We start from the raw sequence: 19,104 nt of genomic DNA on the forward strand, positions 1-19,104 counted from the left end.
GCAGGCGCCTGTAGTCCCAGCTACGCGGGAGGCTGAGGCAGGAGAATGGCGTGAACCCGGGAGGCGGAGTTCACAGTGAGCCAAGATCCTGCCACCGCACTCCAGCCTGGGTGACAGCGTGAGACTCTGTCTCAGAAAAAGAAAAAAAGAAACACAAATCATTGTGCCCCATCCTAGACCTACTCAATCATGGGGAGGTGGGTAGGGACCAGATCAAGAAAACCACGGAGGGGGGTGTCATTCTAAGTAATTAAGACTTTACAGGCTGGGCGCAGTGGCTCACACCTATAATCCCAGCAGTTTGGGAGGCTGAGGTGGGAGGATCATCTGAGGTCAGAAGTTCGAGACCAGCCCGGCCAGCATGGTAAAACCTCATCTCTACTATAAATACAAAAATTAGTCAGGCATGGTGGTGGACACCTGTAATCCCAGCTACTCTGAAGGCTGAGGCAGGAGAATTGCTTGAACCCAGGAGGCGGAGGTTGCAGTGAGCCGAGATTGCGCCACTGTACTCCAGCCTGGTCGACAGAGCAAGACTGTCTCAAAAAAACTAAAAACAAAAACCAAAACCCTAGAAGATAGGTGTTGTAGGGGAGAATGATGGAGATAAGGTTGTAGATAGGAAGATGGGAAGCTGAGGTACCTCATGCCTGAAAGCATCCATTTCTCTGGGTTGGCAGAGGTCAGAGAAGGAGGAAGACAATGGCTTTAGAAGATGGTGAAGGTTTAAAGCAGGCTTCATGGGACTGGAAGAGGGAGCTGACCAGGTACCAGTGCACAATTAACCGAGGTGCCAGGGTCTGCTTGAGGGTCAGTGGTCACGTACGTGGCCACTAACTGCAGCTGTGTATACTCAGCAGTCTTGGTGTGGGGACTAGAAATATGAAGATTGGCTCAATCTATGAATTTTCTCCAAATTTCATTCCCTGCAACATAGCTCCTCTTTTAATTCTTCTGATTATATGCTGGGGCAGAGACTGTTACTTGAACCCTATTATTCATTCTAACTTACCTGGGCACATGGCTTCCTTGAGTAAAGATTACATTTCCAAGCCTGTCTTCCAAGTTTGATGTGGTCACATGACGAAGTTCTGACTAAAAGGATATAACTGGAAGTTTTGTACATGATTTGATTACCAGTCCTTAAAGGCGCAGGCATGACCATCATTCTTTCTTCCTGTTTCCCCCTGGCTGGAATGCAGACACAATGGCTTGAACTCAAGCAACTGCTTTGGGTCATGAAGGAGAAACCACGTGTTTAAATGGCAAAGCAACAAGATAGAAGAAATCTTAGTCTGGTATGATAATGAAGCCTGTAATCAGCACTGGACCAGCTGCCCCTGGTCCAGTGCTGATTTTTTTACATGAAGAAAAAATCTACATGCACAAGTTTTCCGTTATATGTAACTGAAGCTAATCCGAAATTGTCCGTTCTCCCTGCTCTCATGGTCAGCCTCACCTGCATTTATATTCTGTCAATTCCAGATGCCTATGTCTTCCTCAACTCCCTGTTTCAGCTTCCTCTGGGTCTTTTTGAATACCTACCTCATGGTTTGACCTGGCATCAGCTCTGCTTGTTCAAATCTGTGATCAAAGGCATACCAAATTTGCCTCTGGGGCATCTCTGTTTATATTTTACTTCTGATTAAATTGCAGTGGAAATCCCACAAATTATTTCTCACTTATTTTTGGTACTGCATCATTTTCATAGTGCTATCAATAACTATGTCATCATGTTTTATAGAAGAAAACGTATGAATTCCTTTATATCTTGTGGGTGGAAAAAGGTATTTCTAACTCAAAGTTGAGATGTAATAAAAGATTAATAAATGTGATAATTCTGGGAAGTGAGGAACCCCTCTGCCCGGCCAGCCGCCCCGTCCGGGAGGGTGGTGGGGGGGGTCAGCCCCCCGCCCGGCCAGCTGCCCCGGGCGGGAGGGAGGTGGGGGGGGTGTCAGCCCCCCCGCCCGGCCAGCCGCCCCGTCCGGGAGGGAGGTGGGGGACTCAGCCCCCCGCCCGGCCAGCCGCCCCATCTGGGAGGGAGGTTGGGGGGTCAGCCCCCCGCCCGGCCAGCTGCCCCATCCTGGAGGGAGGTGGGGGGGTCAGCCCCCCGCCCGGCCAGCCGCCCCATCCGGGAGGTGAGGGGCGCCTCTGCCCGGCCGCCCCTACTGGGAAGTGAGGAGCCCCTCTGCCTGGCCAGCCGCCCCATCCGGGAGGGAGGTGGGGGGGTCAGCCCCCTGCCCGGCCAGCCGCCCCATCCGGGAGGGAGGTTGGGGGGTCAGCCCCCCGCCCGGCTAGCCGCCCCATCCGGGAGGTGAGGGGCGCCTCTGCCCGGCCGCCCCTACTGGGAAGTGAGGAGCCCCTCTGCCCGGCCACCACCCCATCTGGGAGGTGTACCCAACAGCTCATTGAGAACGGGCCATGATGACAATGGCGGTTTTGTGGAATAGAAAGAAGGGGGAAAGGTGGCGAAAAGATTGAGAAATCGGATGGTTGCCGTGTCTGTGTAGAAAGAGGTAGACATGGGAGACTTTTTATTTTGTTCTGTACTACGAAAAATTCTTCTGCCTTGGGATCATGTTGATCTGTGACCTTGCCCCCAACCCTGTGCTCTCTGAAACATGTGCTGTGTCCACTCAGGGTTGAATGGATTAAGGGTGGTGCAAGATGTGCTTTGTTAAACAGATGCTTGAAGGCAGCATGCTCGTTAAGAGTCATCACCACTCCCTAATCTCAAGTACCCAGGGACACAAACACTGCGGAGGGCCGCAGGGTCCTCTGCCTAGGAAAACCAGAGACCTTTGTTCACTTGTTTATCTGCTGACCTTCCCTCCACTATTGTCCTGTGACCCTGCCAGATCCCCCTCTGCAAGAAACACCCAAGAATGATCAATAAAAAATAAATAAATAAATAAATAAAAATCACACACACACACACACGCACGCACGCACACAATAAAATGAAGAAATTTTGCATGACAAAAAGTACAATAAGCAAACTAAAAAATAACCCCACCATAAATAAAGTCAAAAGACAGGTAAATGACTTGGAGGAAATAATTTGCAACATGTATTACATGTGTTATGGATAAAGGGATTAATCCCCTTATCTGTCTATTGAACAAGTTGAGAGGGAGAAATTGGCTGGAGAACAGAAAGGAAGAGAAGGGGAGGGAAAGGAAGAAAAGGGAAGAGAAGGAAGGGGAGAGGAGGGGAGGAGAGGAGAGGAGAAGGAAGGGAAGAAAATGAACAGCGTGAGTATCCTGTGAACATGCTGGGACAGAGGATAGGGCATAGGAAGACAAAAAGGGACTGTCATCAACTTTGGTGCTAAACGAAGGGAAAGAGGAGCAGGTGGCCCAGATCTGGATGGGTTTGGATGTTTAATTGCATGAGGAAGCAAGTCAACAGCTGCGAAGGAGAAGAGGGAAATTTAAAATAATCCTGGTGGAGGGGAGGAGCCTGTATTTGGCTAAAAGACCAGACTCTGTTGAGTGAGTGCAGCTGGTGAGGATGAATTTACAAAGGAGTTGTTGTCCCTATGAGTGACTTTTCCCTGGCAGTTCTTGAGAATAGAGTTATTTGACTTTTTATTGTCTTCTCACGCAAAGGAGTCCCTTCTAATTTGACTTTGTCATTATGGGAACTTTTTCCCTACAGATCCATAAGGAGGAAAGAAATGAAGGGATGGTCAGCAAAAAGCAGTTTAATTACTACTAAAAATAGCATAGGCCGGGTGCAGTGGCTCACAACTATAATCCTAGCACTTTGGGAGGCTGAGATGGGTGGATCACTTGAGGTCAGGAGTTCGTGACCATCCTGGCCAACACGGCAAAACCCTGTCTCTACTAAAAATATAAAAATTAGCTGGGCTCGGTGGCATGTACCTGTAATCCCAGCTATTAGAGAGGCTGAGGCAGGAGAACAGCTTGAACCTGGGAGGCAGAGGTGGCAGTAAGCCGAGATCATGCCACTGCACTCCAGCCTGGGCAACAGAGCGAGACTCCATCTTAAAAAAAAAGCATAGACAAGGCATGGTGGTTTACGCCTGTAATCCCAGCACTGTGGGAGCCTGAGGTGGGAGGACTGCTTGAGCCCAGGAGTTCAAGACCAGTCTGGACAACACAGTGAAACTCCCTGTGTAGCTAGGCATGGTGGTACATGCCTTGTAGTCCCAGCTACTTGGTGGGAAGTGGGGAGGGAGAATAGGATGGACTGCTAAGGCAGGAAGATCACTTGATCCTGGGAGATCAAGGCTGCAGTGAGCCATGATCGTGCCACTGCACTCCAGCCTGGGTGACACAGTGAAATCCTGTCTCAAAATAAATACAAATTTTAAAAGTATGTTCAATTCATTAAGTTTGTCAAGTAAAACAAGTAAGCAACATCAGACACAGACAGAGGTAGAAAAACTCAGAAGTTTCTGAAAGGGACATTACGGACAACTGTTAGGGGAAGGCTGGTGGTAAGTTTTTCTTATCACCTTCATTCAGAGGACACTCTCACTACTTTTTGTAACATGGTTGGGTGACTAAGCCCTTGCTCAGAGTTCAAAGTCCTAATGCTATTAATCTCTGAGATGATTCTCTGAAGAGGGTAGGACGCAGATTGGCTGTGGGTGCAGAAGATATCTAAACATTTGCAATTTGTTCCTTCTTTGCCACAACCCCACCCCCACTCCATGCAATCTGCAGATTAAATACACATGAATTGTTTCCTGTTATGAAAATCTCCTCTGCTGGGTGCAGTGGCTCACGCCATGACTGAGATCACGCCATTGCACTTCAGCCTGGGCGACAGGGCGAGACTCCATCCCAAAAAAAAAAAAGAAAATCTCCTCATGCCCAGGGCTCATAAGAATGGCCTTGGGCCTTAGGGGATGGTAAATTACATGCTAAGAGAATGTGAACATGGCTAAGTTATTTTGTAAAGGGGAAAAGGCATTAGGACCTTGGCATCCTTAATGAGAGCAGAATACTGACTAATGCTCCATAGAAAAGATTAGCAAATCTGTAATGACAATATTATTAAAAAGAAAAAAAAAAGCCAGTCCTCTGGGGTTCAGAGGAAGGAAAAGTCTCAGGTGTCCTGCCTGGAAAGCTATGTCTGCATCTAAGTACTGCCGGAGCCCCAGCTCTGTGCGTCTGCAGGGCTGTGCACCAGAAGACCGAAAAGCTGCTATGGAGTCACTGGTCTGCTTTGATGGGTAGCTGCTGTTTGTTGGGAAACTGCTGTTTTCAGGTAGGGAAGGATGTGATGTCAGGGAGAACCCAGCCAGAGTTGAGATTTCCTTGCTGTTTGAAGGTAGATTGTCAGCGTGGGCTTGTTTCTGTGGGTTATGTTGACCTGGAAGTCTTCCAGCCCTTAGATCCATAGGGCTGGTTCTAGGCAAGAAGGTCTGTGTCTCCCTCCTGAGAAGCCTCCGATACCCCCTGACTCTGGGAGAGACTTCTAGGCATCATTCTAATAACCCAGCTTCAAACTTACTGCCTATGCAGAGAGCTGATGTGAAAGTATTTGCATTTTGAAGGGGGACTCCACAGGACTCAAAGAAATGCATTTCGTTTTGTTTTGTTTTAAGATAGTCTCACTCTGTTACCCAGGCTGGAGTGCAGTGGCACAATCTAGGCTCACTGCAACCTCTGCCTCCCAGGTTGAAGCAATTCTCCTGCCTCAGCCTCCTGAGTAGCTGGGACTACAGGCGTGTGCCACCATGCCTAGCTAATTTTTTGTATTTTTTGGTAGAGATGGGGTTTCACCATGTTGGCCAGGCTGGTCTCCAACTCCTGGCCTCAAGTGATCCACCTGCCTCGGCCTCCGAAAGTGCTGGGATTGCAGGCGTGAGCCACCGCATCTGGCCAGGAATGCATTTCTAATGGTGGAACTGCAAGTACGTAGAGTGAAAAAGATACTTTGGGCAGGATGTTCTACCCTGCGCTGTTCAAATTACCTGTTAAATAGGAATCAGGTAATTTGTGGGTATTAGTGGGTAGCCACCCACTTTATCCTTTTGAGAGCCTGGCTCTGCCCTTTGGAAGTTTAGAAACATCTGGCTCATCGTTTTCCTGAAATGCTGACTTCAGTCAGTTGTAAGGACTTACTGATAATGAGTATTTACAACTAGACACTATTAGCGGACAGCAGGTTAAGTGCTTTTCTCTTTCAGAGAAAAGGTCTTATTATCTCCTTTTTTAGGGGGTGGGGGGGGACAGGGTCTCACTCTGTTACCCAGGCTGGAGTGTTGTGGCATGGTGTCGGCTCACTGCAACCTCCATCTCTCAGGTTCAAGCAATTCTCCTGCCTCAGCCTCTCGAGTAGCTGGGATTACAGGCACCCACTATCACACCCAGCTAATTTTTGTATTTTTAGTAGAGACCATGTTTCACCATGTTGGCCAGGCTGGCCTCAAACTCCTGACCTCAGGTGACCCACCAGCCTCGGCCTCCCAAAGTGCTGGGATTACAGGCATGAGCCACCGTGCCCGGCTGCCTCCTTTTTATAGAACAGGAACAACATGAGCCCCAGGAGCTGGTGCTGCAGCCTGCAGGAGACATGAAGTTAGCACTTTGCCTCTCTCCTGAGTCTATATGGCCATCCACAACAAAGGAGGAAGCCAATTAAAGATAATAAGCCTAAGGAAAGCGATGTCTTCAGATTTTTATTTTCTACTTCAATTGAGTTGGGGCATCTGAGTTTCTTAATTACACATTTTTCTTTCATTTATGCTTTTATTAGTGATTTTCCATGGCTTGGGCTTTAAGAAAGCCACTTTAGCAATGAGGCAATCTGACACTGGGGTTGTTATAACACACATGAGAGATGTTTCTAAAACACACAGAGGATTTGGGTCACAGCTATCCAGTACAGGGTTGTCTGCTGTATCTATTTTAATGATTTAATAATTCATGAGTTCAACATGCTCTGGTTCAATTTTTTTCTTCAATTAATACTAACTTTCAAATTATTTTCTGAGATTGGGAATAGTAATTGTTATTCCTTTTGAGATAATAGCACTCTTTGCAGTTTTTTTTTTTTTTCGAGACAGAGTCTTGCTCTGTCACCTAGGCTGGAGTGCAGTGACATTATCTCGGCTCACTGCAACCTCTACCTCCCGGGTTCAAGCGATTCTCCTGCCTCAGCCTCCCAAGTAGCTGGGACTATAGGCACGTGCCACCATGCCAGGCTAATTTTTTGTATTTTTAGTAGAGACGGGGTTTCACCGTGTTAGCCAGGATGGTCTCGATCTCCTGACCTCGTGATCCGCCCGCCTCGGCCTCCCAAAGTGCTGGGAATACAGGTTTGAGCCACCACGCCCAGCTCTTTGCAGTTTTAGTATTTTAATATCTTTTTAGCCAACTCTGCCACATATGAGCTCTGTCACGGCTTATCTATTAATACATTCTCTGCCTCAGTTTCTTCATCTGTAAAGGGGACATAATAATAGTATCTTTTTTTTAAGAGGTGCTGGGGAATGAACCCAGGGAATAACAATATCTTAATCACAGCATTGTAGTGAAGAGTAAATAAAGAAATTCATGTAAATCATGCTCTTATTACAGTTCTGGAACACTCTACCAAGTTTAGCTATTATTAACATTATTATAATTGTTTTGAATTACAAAATTAGTATGTGCTTGTTATTAAAAAAAGAAAAAAGAAAAAAGTTCAGGCCGAGTGTAGTGGCTCATGCCTATAATCCCAGCACTTTGGGATACTCAGTTGGATCGCTGAGCTCAGGAGTTCGAGACCAGCCTGGACAACATGGTGAAACCCCATCTCAACAAAAAATACAAAAATTAGCTGTGCCTAGTGGTGTGTGTCTGTAGTCCCAGCTTCTCGGGAGGCTGAGGTGAGAGGATCACTTGAGCCTGGGAGGCGGAGGTTGCAGTGAGCCGAGATCGTGCCACTGCACTCTGACCTGGGTGACAGAGTAAGACTCTGTCCCCAACAAAAAAAAAAAAAAAAAAAAGGGCGAGGCACTGTGGCTCATGCTTGTAATCCTAGCACTTTGGGAGGCTGAGGCAAGAGGATCATTTGAGGTCAGGAGTTCGAGACCAGCCTGGCCTGGCCAACATGGTGAAACCCTGTCCTACTAAGAAATACAAAAAAATGAGCTGGGCATGGTGGTGCACACCTGTAATCCCAGCTACTCAGAGGCTGAGGCAAGAAAATAGGTTGAACCCAAGAGGCAGAGGTCGCAATGAGCCAAGACCAAGCCACTGCACTCCAGCCCGGGTGACAGAAGGAGACCCTGTCTCAAAAAAAAAAAAAAAAAATTCAAAACAATCTAAAACATAGAGGTTTATAAAGTAAGAAATGATAGCATCCTCTCTTGACCCAGCCCCACCCAATCCTGCTTTCTGGAGATAACCACTGTATTTGGACCACAGTCTTTCCAGGCATATTCATGCAATGTCTTGGAACTTTGCCTGTCCCATCTAACAAATTGACCATGACATCTCTCCACAGCAGCTCTGCGGGAAGCACCTCTTTACATAATATGGGTATGATCTGACCTTGCCTGATTTGTATGTGGCTCCAGTATGTGTTTAGAGCATCGTTCACATTACTGTGTAGTTAAACCCTCCTTCTTTTCCTTAGACCTACTGGGTTTTGTCTAATGCTTTTAAAGACCTTTGCAGTCAGGAGCATTGAGAAATACACTTGCCAGGATTGGAAAATGAAGAGGTCCGGTGTGGTGGCCTGTAATCCCATCATTTTGGGAGGCTGAGGCAGGAGGATTGCTTGAGTCCAGGAGTTTGAAACTAGCCTAGGCAACATAGTGAGACCTCGTCTCTACAAAAAATGATTAAAAAAAAAAAAAATCAGCTGGGCATGGTGATGTACTCCTGTAATCCTAGCTGCTCAGGTGTGTTAGGTGATAGATCACTTGAGCCCAGGAGGTTGAGGCTGCAGTGAGCTCTAATCATGCCACTGCATTCCAGCCTGGGCAACAGAGTGAGACCGTATCCGGAAAAAAAAAAAAAAAAAAATCCACTCAAAGGTATTTGTCAAAAAAACAAGTGGATATTCAAAAAGAGAAAAAAAACTGGGTGATTGTTATATCTTTGACAGTGAGATGTTTCTATTAATATGCTTTTTAAGTTGAAAGATAAAGTTGTATGTATTTACCATGTACGACATGATGTTTTAAAATACACATACATTATGGAATGACTAAATCTAGCTAATTAACATGGGCATTGCCTCACATAGTTTTCACTTTTGTGGTAAGAACACTTCACATCTGCCCTCTTAGCATTTTCCAAGAATACAATGTATTATTGACTATCACCACCACAATGTATAACAGATCTCTTGAAGTTATTCCTCCTATTTAACTGGAATTTTGGCCATCATCTCTCCAGACTGTCCTCCTCACAACCACCTCATCTCCTGGTAACCACCAGTTTACTTTCTCTCTCTCTCTCTTTTTTATTTTTATTTTTTTGAGACGGAGTGTAGCTTTGTCACTCAGACTGGAGTGCAGTGGCACAATCTTGGCTCACTGCAGCCTCTGCCTCCCAGGTTCAAGTGATTCTCCTGCCTCAGCCTCCCAAGTAGCTGGGATTACAGGTGCATGCCACCATGCCCAGCTAATTTTTGTATTTTTAGTAGAGACAAGGTTTCACCATGTTGGCCAGGCTGGTCTCCAACTCCAGACTTCAGGTGATCTGCCCGCTTCAGCCTCCCAAAGTACTGGGATTACAGGCATGAGCCCCCATGCCCGGCCCACCATTTTACTCTCTACCTCTGCAAGATCAACTTTTTTGGTTTCTACATTTAAGTGAGATCACACAGTATTTGTCTTTCTGTGACTGGCTTATTTCACTTAACATAATGTCCTCTAGGTTCACTGCGTGTTGTTGCAAATGACAGGAGTTTTCTTTTATGGCTAAATAGTATTCCATTGTTTGTATATACCATATTTTCTTTATCAGTTTATCCATTGATGGACACTTAGACTGATTTCTTTCTTCCTTTCTTTCTTTTTTTTTGAGACAGAGTCTCACTCTGTTGCCCAGGCTGGAGTGCAGAGGCGTGATCTTGGCTCACTACAACCTCCACATCCCGGGTTCAAGTGATTCTCCAGCCTCAGCCTCTTGAGTAGCTGGGATTACAGGCATGCACAAACACACTCGGCTAATTTTTGTATTTTTATTACAGACGGGGTTTCACCATGTTGGCCAGGCTGGTCTCAAACTCCTGACCTCAAGTGTTCCATCCACCGTGGCCTCCCAGAGTGTTGAGATTACAGGTGTGAGCCACCATGCCCAGCCTGGTCAATTTCATGTCTTGGCTATTGTGACTAGTGATGCAAAGAACATGGGAGTGCAGATGTCTTTATGAGGTAGTGATTTCTTTTCCTTTGGATATATACCTGGTAGTGGGATTGCTGGATCTTATGATAGTTCTATTTTTAATTTTTTGAGGATTTTCTATAATGCTTTCCAAAATGACTATACTACTTTACATTCTCACCAACAGGTACAAGGGTTCCCTTTTCCATCCTCACTAGCACTTGTTACCTCTTGTCTTTTCTTTTTTTGTCTTTTTTTTTTTGAGACGGAGTCTTGCTGTTGTCACCTGGGCTGGAGTGCAATGGCATGATCTTGGCTCGCTTCAACCTCGGCCTCCTGGGTTCAAGCAATTCTCCTGCCTCAGCCTCCCAAGTAGATGAGATTACAGGTGCCCGTCACCACTCCTGGCTAATTTTTGTATTTTTAGTAGAGACAGGGCTTCACCATGTTGGCCAGGCTGGTCTCAAACTCCTGACCTCATGTGATCCACCCGCCTATGCCTCCCAAAGTGCTGGGATTACAGGCGTGAGCCACTGCGCCAGCCCGGCCTACAGTGTGTCTTTTTGATAACAACTATTCTAACCGGTGTGAGGTAATATCTCACTGTGGTTTTAATTTGCTTTTCCTTGATTATTAATGATGTTGAACTTTTTTAATACATCTATTGGCCATTTGTATGTCTTCTTTTGAGAAATGTCTATTCTGATCCTTTGGCCATTTTAAAATCAGGTCATTTGTTTCCTTGCCATTAAGTTGTTTGAATTCCTTATGTGTTTTGGATTTTAACTCCTTATTAGATGCATAGTTTGCAAATATTTTCTCCCATTCTGTAGGTTGTCTCTTCACTTTGTGGTTTGCTGTGCAGAAGCTTTTAGGTTGATGTACTCCCATTTGTCTATTTTTGCTTTTGTTGCCCATGCTTTTGGAGTCACTTCAAAGAGTCATTGCCCAGGCCAGGCGTGGTGGCTCCTGCCTGTAATCCCAGCACTTTGAGAGGCTGAAGCAGGTGGATCACCTGAGGTCAGGAGTTTGAGACCAGCCTGGCCAACATTGTGAAACACCCTCTCTACAATCTACAAAAAATACCAGGGCATGGTGGCACGCACCTGTAGTCCCAGCTATTAGGGAGGCTGAGACAGGAGAAACGCTTGAAGCTCAGGAGGGGGAGGTTGCAGTGAGCCAAGATTGTACACTGCACTTCAGCCTGGACGACAGAATGAGACTCTAGCTCAAAAAAAAAAAAAGAAAAAAAAAAACAAACTTGAAGATAGGCAGCATTATAAGCACATAAAAATCTTTATCACCGGCTGGGCACAGTGGCTCACACCTGTAATCCCAGTACTTTGGGAGGCTGAGGCAGGTGGATCACAAGGTCAGGAGTTCGAGACTAGCCTGGCCAACATGGTGAAACCCCGTCTCTACTAAAAATACAAAAATTAGCCGGGCATGGTGGTGGGCGCCTGTAATCCCAGCTACTTGGGAGGCTGAGGCAGAGAATTGCTTGAACCCAGGAGGCGGAGGTTGCAGTGAGCTGAGAGTGCGCCACTGCACTCCAGCCTGGGTGACAAAGCAAGACTCCATCTCAAAAAAAAAAAAAAAAATTAGCCGGGCATGGTGGCGCATGCCTGTAATCCCAGCTGCTAGGGAGGCTGAGGCAGGAGAATCGCTTGAACCCGAAAGGTGGAGGTTGCGGTGAACTGAGATTGTGCCATTGCACTCCAGCCTGGGCAACAAGAGCAAAATTTCGTCTTAAAAAAAAAAAGTCTTTATCACCATATTGTACATACTGATTTCTAAGCATTGCAGTGGTTCCCCTAAGATGAGATAGCACATTTCAATAAATACATAAGAATCAAAAAGAATCAAATTATTCTTTTGTTTTGAGCAGAGTCTCGCTCTGTCTCCCAGGCTGAAGTGCAGTGGCGCTATCTTGGCTCACTGCAAGCTCCGCCTCCTGAGTTCACGCCATTCTCCTGCCTCAGCCTCCCGAGTAGCTGGGACTACGGGCGCCCACCACCACACCCTGCTAATTTCTTTTTTAGTAGAGATGGGGTTTCACCGTGTTAGCCAGGATGGTCTCGATCTCCTGACCTCGTGATCCACCTGCTTCAGCCTCCCAAAGTACTGGGATTACAGACGTGAGCCACCGCACCCGGCCTTATTGTTCCCTTTTTACAGATGAGAAAATTAAGGCTCAGAGAGGTTAAATGGCTACGGTCATACAATTGGTTAGTAAGAAAGCCAGGATTCAAGCTCGGCCTCCTAACTCCACATTCGGGGCATTTGCTGCTTCACTCTTGAATGTCCATAGTTGAGGGTGGCTCTGAGCCATGAGTCAGTCATGTCTGTCCCTAGCGTAATGAAATCTCATGCTTTCTATTAAGCCCTCACATACTTGAGGTGCCAAGAAATGGATTCTTTTTCCTAGCATCATGGAATATCCACCAAGTAGTGTCTATAAAGTCTTTACGACTTGCCTAGCATTGTGTTAATACTGATTTTAGTTCTTACGGTCCACACTTATGTAACTGCAATAGGTTCATTACCAGATGCACATGGCAAGTCAGTACACCAAGATGCCAGGTCGTAGCAGAGAAAAAAGTTTATAGGCTGCCGAATGAGGAGATGGAAGGGGAACTTCAACTCTGTCTCCCTGAGGAGTTTGGGGATAAGACTAATAAGGGTTTTGAAGTGGGCCAAAGTGTGGAAGTCATTGACTGGTGGAAAAGTGTAGGAAGAAGTCACAGAGAGGGAGATAAAGAAACTGTATTCTCCACCGGGCGTGAAAGCTCATGCCTGTGATTTCAGCACTTTGGGAGGCCAAGGTGGGCAGATCACCTGAGGTCAGGAGCTCCAGACCAGCCTGGCCAACACAGTGAAACCCTGTCTCTACCAAAACTAGAAAAATTAGTGGGGTGTGGTAGTACCCACCTGTAATCCCAGCCACTCAGGAGACTGAGGCAGGAGAATCGCCTAAACCCAGGAGGTGGAGGTTGCAGTGAGCTGAGATCGTGCCACTGCACTCTAGCCTGGGCAACAGAGCAAGACACTGTCTCAAAAAAATAAAAGAAAAGAAAAAGTAAAAGAAACTGTATTCTCAGGCTTATTTGGTTCCTCTGTTGGGGGATCTTAAAATTGATAGGCATAAGTAGTTTCATTGGAATGTGGGATCTGAAAAACATCTTAAACAAAAGCCTTATGATTCTAATGTCAGAGATCCCATCCATCTTAAAGAAAAGTCTTATGCTTCTAACCTCAGAAATCCTATCTGTAGGAACAACGGGGGTTGCAAATGGTCAGTATCTAGTGATTAATGCATAATTATTGTGACTATATGTCTGCCCAGAATTTTTTTTTTTTTTGAGACAAGGTCTTGCTCTGTCATCCAGGCTGGATGCAGTGGTGTACTCATAGCTCACTGTAGCCTTGACTTCCTGGACTCCAGTCATCCTCCTGCCTCAGCCTCCCAATTAGCTGGGACTACAGGCACAAACCACTGTGCCTGGCTAATTTTTTTCAGTTTTTGTAGAGCTGATGTCTCTACAAAAATGCCCAGGCTGGTCTTGAACTCCTGGCTTCACATACTTGGCCTCCCAAAGTGTTAGTGTTACAGGCATGAGCCACCAAGCCCAGCCCAGAATTCTTAACCTTGTGAGGATGGCTTCATTTATGTTCATTATAAATGTACAAGAAGTTACTGAGCGAGACACTGCGAGTGCTGGACAGGGCACGATGGCTCATGCCTGTAATCCCAGCACTTTGGAAGGCCAAGGCGGGCAAATCACTTGAAGTCAGGAGTTTGAGGCTAGCCTGGCCGACGTGGTGAAACCCTGTCTCTACTAAAAATACAAAAATTAGCAGAGCATGGTGGTTTCGTGCCTGTAATCCCAGCTACTTGGGAGGCTGAGGCAGGAGAATAGGTTGAACCCAGGAGGCGGAGGTTACAGTGAGCCAAGATTGCACCACTGCATTCCAGCCTGGGCGACAGAGCAAGGCTCCGTCTCACAAAAAAAAAAAAATAGGGAGTTTACAGTCCATCTGATATTTTTTCTTCTTGGCTGTCAACTTACTGTTTAATTATGCCTTTAGACTATTGCATGATTGAAAAAGCACTAAGATGTCTTTTTTTTTTTCTTTTCTTTTTTTTTTTTTGAGAAGGAGTTTTGCTCTGTTGCCAGGCTGGAGTGTAGTGGTGCAATCTCAGCTCACTGCAACCTCTGCCTCGTGGATTCAAGTGATTCTCCTGCCTCAGCCTGCCGAGTAGCTAGGACTACAGGCGTGCGCCAACACGCCCAGCTAATTTTTGTACTTTTAGTAGAGACGGGGTTTCACCATGTTGGCCAGGATGGTCTTGATCTCTTGACCTTGTGATCCACCCGCCTTGGCCTCCCAAAGTGTTGAGATTACAGGCGTGGGCCACTGCGCCCAGCCTTTTTCTTTTTCTTTCTTTTTTTTTTTTTTGAGACAGAGTCTCGCTCTGCCCCCCAGGCTGGAGTGCAGTGGCACGATCTCAGCTCACTGCAATCTCCACTTCCCAGGTTCAGGTGATTCTCCTGCCTCAGCCTCCCAAGTAGCTGGGACTACAGGTGCCCACCACCATGCCCAACCAATTTTTGTATTTTTAGTAGAGATGGTGTTTCACCATGTTGGCTAGGCTGGTCTCAAACTCCTGACCTCAAGTGATCCACCTGCCTCGGCCTCTCAAAGTGCTGGGATTACAGGCATGAGCCACCGCACCCGGTATAACCCCATCTCTACATAAAATACAAAAGTTAGCTGAAGGTGGTGGCGTGTACCTGTAGTCCTAGCTACTTGGAAGGCTGAAGTGGAAGGATGGCTTAAGCACAGGAGGTGGAGGTTGCAACCAGCCAAGATTGTGCCACTGCACTCCAACATCGGCAACAGAGCCAGACCCTGTCTCAAAAAAAAAAAAAAAAAAAAAAAATGCCTTGAGGCTCATTAATTATTATACTTAACCCCTGAACTTTTGTGACGTTTCCTTATCCCTTTCTTAAAGCCAAGTCCCTAGATGAGGAAGTAATTAGATCAAGGTTCAGAATGGCAAAGAGAGATAAGATAATTGCAAATAACATCATCCTACTTTGAAAGAGCTATTTTGGTCTTTCAACTAAAATGACTTTTTCTGCTGAAAGAGATTTGGCTGAAGTAGCTGGCTCAGCTGATGGCAGAGAATCAACAAAATATGAAGAGCTTCATAAAATTGTGGCATAACCCAATTTATGCAGCCATTATATAATCAATGGCAAAACAGAAGGGAATCTAAAACAATTTATAATTTACTTTGGGAATGCAATAAACTATTTTGTTGTCTCTGGCAAGATTTTGTTGTGATGCTTATTTCAATTAGTTTTCATTTCTTAGGCATGGACTAACTAAAAGTGGCAAGACAGTATGGTCGGAGGCATGCTTATGAAACTGCCTTTGCAAAAATTACAACTGAGAAAATTATGACGGTGAAAGAGATCTGACCTAACTGACTCCATCTTGCTTCTAACCTCCAAGCTGTCCTTGTTCATTCCTGGGTGTAGGCTGCACTAACTTTGGGAGTTTATGGCTTAACTTTGAAACAAAGATGATAACAACCCTTCCCCAAAACAAATCCCTTTCCTGGAGACTAGACTGCCTTTGCAGGACTAGTAAATAAGCCTCAGGGTTAGAAATCATGGTTTAGGATTCATGCAGCTGGCTGGCGGTGGGGAGGGGGGAATCACTTGAGGTCAGGAGTTCAAGACCAGCCTAGCAAACCTGATGAAACCCCATCTCTACTAAAAATACAAAAATTAGCCGGGTGTGGTGGCATGCACCTGTAGTCCCAGCTACTTGGGAGACTGAGGCAGGAGAATCGCTTGAATCCCTGAGGCAGAGGTTGCAGTAAGCCAAGATAGCACCAGTGCACTCCAGCCCGGGTAACAAAGCAAGACTCCACAACAACAACAACAACAACAAACTAAGACCAGTGCTTGAGATATTTTCCAGACCTTGCACTTGACGGATTAGCTGGCATCGCTCAGATCAATAAACAGGCTCATCTGGTCTTGTGGCCCCCACCCAGGAATTGACTGAGTGCAACAGGACAGATTCGACTCCCTATGATTTCATCTCTGACTTGATCAATCAGCACTCCCCACTTTCTGATCCCCCTACCTACCAAATTATCCTTAAAAAACTCAATACCTGAGTTTCAGGTACTAATTTGAGTACTAATAAACTCTGGTTTCCCGTGCAGCTGGCTCTGCATTTATTACTCTTTATCTATTGCAATTCCCATGCTTGATAAATCAACTCTGTCTAGGCAACGGGCAAGAAGAACCCGTTGGGTGGTTACACTTATGTGGCAAAAAAAGTCACTATCGACTTCAGAAATTTGCACCAGCAGCCCACAGAAAGAAAGATAAGGCTCATCATGGAAAAGCCACAACAGAATAAATAAGAGTTAATTTATACCCAGGCTTTTTTTTCAAGCGAAGGTAGACACTAGCAAAGGCTTTAAGGTTTGTTTCACTGATAACAAGCCATGAAGAAGTCATGTTTCTGAGATTTCTTGGAGGGTATAAAGTTGAGTGGGTTGTGAATGAGGAGTGGGGAACAGGTGAGACCTGGGAAAAGACTTATTTATTTGTGCATATAACAATGATTTCACTTATATGTGAGTCACTGAGCTGGGCTCTGAAATACAAGCAGAGAAAAAGATAAACGTGGTCTTTGCCTTTGAGATACTTACAGTTTGGTGGGAAAAGCAGAAAGAACAAAGGAGTTTAGAGCAATCTGGGTAAACAGAGGAAAGTGAGCTATTCTTGCAAGGGACAACTAACTCTTTTCAGATAAGTCAGAGAAGGTTCCTGGAGGAAAAATTGGTTAAAGCTGAGATCGTAAGGAAGATAAACATCAAAGAAGAGAGAAGAGTGTTCGTAAGGGAAGAAATTGCATGGGGGAAGAGCTCAGAATTGAGAGAAGGCAAGCATGGAGTATTTAAGGAAAAGAAAGTCCAGGCATGGTGGCTCACACCTGTAATCCCAGCACTTTGGGAGGCCAAGGTGGCGGATCATCTGAGGTCTGGAGTTCGAGACCAGCCTGACCAACATGGTGAAAACCCATCTCTACTAAAAATTAAAAAATTAGCTGGGCATGGTGGCGCATGCCTGTAATCCCAGCTGCTCAGGAGGCTGAGGCAGGAGAATTGCTTGAACCCAGGAGGCAGAGGTTGCAGTGAGCCAAGATCGCGCCACTGCACTCCAGCCTGGGCGACACAGTGAGACGCCATCTCCAATAAATAAATAAATAAATAAATAAATAAATAAATAAATAAATAAATGGAAAAGAAAATAGTGTATAGGTAAAATATTTATCTTAAGTCCAGGACTCCTAATTTATGGGTTATTATTCCAATTTAGGCATCGATAGGAGGCTATGAGTATACACTACTCTTTCAAGAAAATGGTGAAAGGGGAAAATAGCCCTCAGTTTTGTTAAATTTTATAAGAGGCAATTGATTTGGTCTGACCTTCTCCACTAGGCCCCAGCAGGCCAGGCCAAATCAGAACTGAGTTACTTGTGCTAAGTGCCATGTAATCAAACTGAACTTTGAAACAAGCCCATCTTCCAGAAAACGGGAGATTCCAGTCAATCTGAGTAAATATAATAAGGAAGTCTCCTCTGTTTTAACCCTACAAGGAAAGTAACTTTGAAATGATCAATTTGCAGGGCCGGGTGCGGTGGCTCACGGCTGTAATCACAGCACTTTGGGAGGCCCAGGCGGGAAAATCACTTGAGATCAGGAGTTCAAGACTAGTCTGGCCAACATGGCAAAACCCTGTCTCTACTAGAAATACAAAAATTAGCCGGGCATGGTGGTGCATGCCTGTGATCCAGGTACTAGGGAGGCTGACACACAAGAATCACTTTAACTCAGGAGATGGAAGTTGAGATCGCACCAGGACACTCCAGCCTGGACGACAGAGTAAGACTGTCTCAAAAAAAAAAAAAAAAAAAAAACCACAAAAAAAGAACGATCAATTTGCTTTTTGTTCAAATCTCTTTCTGCATTCTTTAGCCCCTTTTCTGCCTATGAAGCTAACCTTGTCTGCTCAGCTCATTGGAACATTCAATCTTATAGAATGAGATGCTGCCTGATTCTAGAATTGTAAACAAAAGCCAATTAGATCTTTAAGCTAAATCTTAATTTTGTAATTTTGTCTTTAGACAGTCTCTTTTTTGTGGTCCTGCAGTTGTGGCAGTTATGTAGTTATCTGCATGCATCAGAATATTACAATATTTTCATCCTTGTCTTTAATTTCTACTTTTCATATTTTTAAAATGTAGACATTTAAGTTTATTTATTTATTTATTAAAACCATTTTGTAGGCCGGGCACGGTGGCTCACGCCTGTAATCCCAGCACTTTGGGAGGCCTAGGCAGGCAGATCACGAGGTCAGGAGATCGAGACCATCCTGGCTAACACGGTGAAACCCCGTCTCTACTAAAAATACAAAAAATTAGCCGGGCGTGGTAGCGGGCGCCTGTAGTCCCAGCTACTTGGGAGGCTGAGGCAGGAGAATGGCGTGAACCCGGGAGGCGGAGCTTGCAGTGAGCCGAGATGGCGCCACCGCACTCCAGCCTGGGAGACAGAGCGAGACTCCGTCTCAAAAAAAAACAAACAAAACCATTTTGTAGAGACAAGGTCTCCACTGTGTTGCCCAGGTTGGTCTTGAACTCCTTGCCTCAAGTAATCCTCCCATCTTGGCCTCCCAAAGCAGTGGGATTACAGGGGCATGCCACCCCACCC

Source organism: Pan troglodytes, chromosome 21, assembly GCF_028858775.2.
Source record: "Pan troglodytes isolate AG18354 chromosome 21, NHGRI_mPanTro3-v2.0_pri, whole genome shotgun sequence".
In the NCBI taxonomy this organism is placed as follows: Eukaryota; Metazoa; Chordata; class Mammalia; order Primates; family Hominidae; genus Pan; species Pan troglodytes.